The following is a 3,929-nucleotide window of genomic DNA, read 5'->3' as shown; positions in this document are numbered from 1 at the left end:
CCAAACATAGAGAGACGGACAGGGAGGGGAGGAAGTTACTAGACATGATAGGAGAAACAGGATGGTTTATATGCAATGACAATATGAAAGGAGATGAGGAAGAGGAGATCACATTCATAGGAAAGGGAGCAACAGTAATAAACTATATCCTGGCTGAAGAAAGAATGCGGCATATGATAGGGAGTATGAAGGTAGGGAATAAGATAGGGTCCGAGCACTTCCCGGTCATAGTTACACTAAGAAGAGGCGTCAGTAAGCGCGGCAGAGGAAGAAAGAAAAAAGGGTGCGAACGAAACACGAAAATGGGAATCTGGAGGGTAGAAAAATTAAACGAGTACAAACAAAAGATGGAAAAGGAGAAGGTTAGGTATGAAAAAGAGGAGGGAATAGACTCGTTAGTTGAAAGGTTGAAGGGGTCCATTGAAAAGGTAAATGATGAGCTGGGTACTAATGAAGAAAGTGTAGGGGGAAAGAGAGGCTGGTGGGACGAGGAATGCTGGGAGAGTAAAGAGAGAATAAAAGAGTGCGTGAGCAAATGGTGAAGAGGGGAAGTGGAGAAGGAGGAGTATGACAGGAGGAAAAAAGAACATGAGAAGATGCTGGAAATAAAAAGACAGAGGGGAAAGGAAGAATATAAAGCAGAGGTAGAAAAAGCCATCAAAGAAGGTAGGGCGTGGGATGTGATAAATAGGGATAGTGGGGAAGGAAGGGCGTTAACGAAGAAATAGAAATGGAGGAATGGACGGATTATTTTAAGGGTCTATTAGGGGGAGATCAAAAGAAGATCAAAGGGGAAAAGTGTAGGATAGTCCGAGGAGAAATGGAGGAAGGGAACGAGATAACAAGAAAAGAAGTGGATGAAGTAATAAATAGGTTAAAAAGAAACAAGGCGACGGGAGAAGATGGGATGGAGAACGAAGCGATGAAGTTTGGAGAAGGGATTAGGGATGGGATGTGGAAGATCTGCAACAAGGTATGGAATGGGGAAGTTTGGCCGGAAGAGTGTATGACGGGACTGGTGGTACCGCTTGTCAAGAAAGGGGAAGCAAAGAAGGTAGAGGAATACAGAGGGATCACTTTCATGTCAGTCGGCTATAAAATATATGCAGAAATCTTAAGAAATAGGTTGGAGAGTCAGGTAGAACAAAGAGAAAGTAGCCCACATAATCAGACGGGCTTTAGAAAAGGAATGGGAACTATAGACAACATCTACGTACTTAACTATATAGTTAACAGAAATTTGGGCAGAAAGCAAGGGAGACTAGTCGCTTTGTTCGTAAATTTCAAAGCAGCATTTGACTCAGTGAATAGAAAAGTACTATGGCAGGCAATGAAAGAGAGGGGTGTAGAGGAAAAGTTAGTGGAGAGGATAAAGGAAATTTTTACTGAAACCAGGATTAGGGTGAAAATAGGAAAGAAAAAAGGGCAGGTTTTCTGGACAAGCCGAGGTCTAAGGTAAGGGTGCCCTTTGAGTCCGTTACTATTTAGTATCCTATTGGCAGACTTAGAGGAGAAGCTAAAGGAGAAAGAAAAAGGAGGAACGACTTTGGGTAATAGCAAACTATACTCAGTAGCATACGCGGACGATGTAGTTCTATTAGCAGATGATGAGAAGGGGATGAACCTAATGATGAGAATCTTTGAAGAGTATGTGGGAACAAAAGAGCTGACGGTGAACGTAGATAAGACAAATGTGTTGTGTTTCAGAAATAGAAAGAGCAAAATAAATTACGTTTGGAAGATAAACGGACAAAAAGTTGAAATTGTGGAGGAGTTCTGTTACCTAGGTTTTTGGTTTGAGGCAGAAGGAGGAAACGAGCTGCAGATGAGGAAAATAATTGAATGTGCGAGTAAAGTAATGGGCCAAGTATGGGGTATAGGAAAGAGAAGGTTCAAGAACGATTGGAGAATGAGGGTCTGGTTGTTTGATGCGTTGCTGTGGGCGGTTTTGTGTTATGGTGTGGAGATCTGGGGATGGAAGGAACATAGGAAAGTAGAGAGTATGCATGAGCGATTCCTGAGGTGGGTAATGGGAGTTAGCTGGAGTTGCCCAGGATATATGTTGAAAGAAGAGTTAGGAAGAGAAAATATGGTTACTAGACAAATTAAGAGAGCATGGAGGTTTGAAGAGAAGCTAAAAAGGGGAGAGGGAAGTAAAATTGCACAAGCATGTTTCGGTGAAATTCGGACCAATGAAGCGAGAGGTAATGTGGGAAATTCAAAATGGGAGGTAGAAAGGAGGAAAATGAGAAGGGTATGTAATATTCGAGAAGGGGTTATGGAGTGGCAAGACACAGAGTTAGAGCTATTGGTTAAACAAGGAGAAGAGAGATGGACAAAGATTATAGATTCGAGGTACAATAGATGGTATATGATGGTCAAAGGGTTGACGGAACCAGAATATCTGCAAAAAATAAAAAAGGAAGAAAAATGGAGTAGGGTTGTACGGTTCAGAATGGGAGAAGGAGTGAGAGCATGCAGATATTGGATGAATGAAGAGGAGAATTTATGCAGAGTATGTGGATACGAAATGGAGTCATGAGCACATGTATTAGAGAGATGTACAGGAGAGCAAGAGGGACAGTTGAGTGTGGATGAGTGTGTAAGATGGATCTTGGATGGTAGTGGACAGGGAGTAATGTGGATGAAGAAATTGAATGAAGTAAGGGAAAGCAAGGGAGTAGGGCAGAGCCAAACGGGTGATCCTGAAAAGGGACAGTAAAAAACGAAAATTGTTTTCAACATCGTGGAAAATGCATTTTTTTATGGTAAGAAGAAACGGAAGCCCTGGAATCTCGCTCATTTTAGGAATTAATATCACTACTGTTACTATTGTTTATCCTGCGTAATGCGAAAGAGTAGAATATAAGTAGTAGTTAAGTTAGACTAAGGATGGAATTGTAAATATATGTACAGGGAGCGGTGATCCTCAAACCCGTAAAACGGAGAGATTAAATACATACATTCATCTCAATTTTTTTTTAATAAATAGTTAATGTTTTTCCCCAAAAATTATAAATTTTTGCTTTAAAATTATCTTTCTCATTAAAAAATGTAAACTTTTATTTTAAAAATGAAGTTACTTGGTATAAATTTTATTTCTTGTCAAAATTTTTAAAATTTTTTCCAATTGAAAATAAAACATTTTTGCTGTACAGGAAATGCGAAACAATAGTGGGAACCAGTATAGTCATAAATCATTAAGTCGGCTGAGTCCTTGCTTTTCTAGTGAAGTGCCTTACAACTGATTCGAGAAAAATGTTTCTTTTACTTTTTTTATGACAAAGTAAATAGAAAGACGAAAGCCATGTGCTCTTAGATTTTAGAAAATTAAATTCGACCCTTATAAATATCAAAGACGTATTACTTCATTCATCAATTTTATAAATGCCTATGTACTTAAAAAATTATAATAGCGAAAACTATATGCTCCTAAAATACCCAATTCGATCCTTGTTAAATCACTAACATAGATTGCTGTAAAGCTCATTTTGTTATACAAGTAATAATAATTTTATAAAAGAAATCTTATTAAAATTTGAACTACCAATAATTTACACAATAATTAAAGCATTAATAATGTTTATTTCGTTTTTAAATGGGTATTTAACAAATGGAAAACAATTAGAAAAGGATTATATTTTTATCCTTTTATATAATTTATTTAAAAATATTTCTGAAAAATATATTTTTTTTAAATACCTGAAAATAAATGGTTTATTTTCGTTTAATATTAAGAAATGATTTTGGTCTTAAAATGTTGCTATTTATTTCACTATAATTTGTATATTTCTTAATAATTTCAAAGAGATTATAAAAATTAAATTATGGACATATATGTACAATATTTCAAATATTAATTCATCTTTAATTTTCAATACATTTTGAATTCAGTTTTGTATATTTTGAAATTATATTATTATTACATT

The sequence above is a fragment of the Belonocnema kinseyi genome, chromosome 1, assembly GCF_010883055.1.
Source record: "Belonocnema kinseyi isolate 2016_QV_RU_SX_M_011 chromosome 1, B_treatae_v1, whole genome shotgun sequence".
NCBI classification, from domain to species: Eukaryota; Metazoa; Arthropoda; class Insecta; order Hymenoptera; family Cynipidae; genus Belonocnema; species Belonocnema kinseyi.
Note: the sequence above shows the minus strand (reverse complement) of the source record.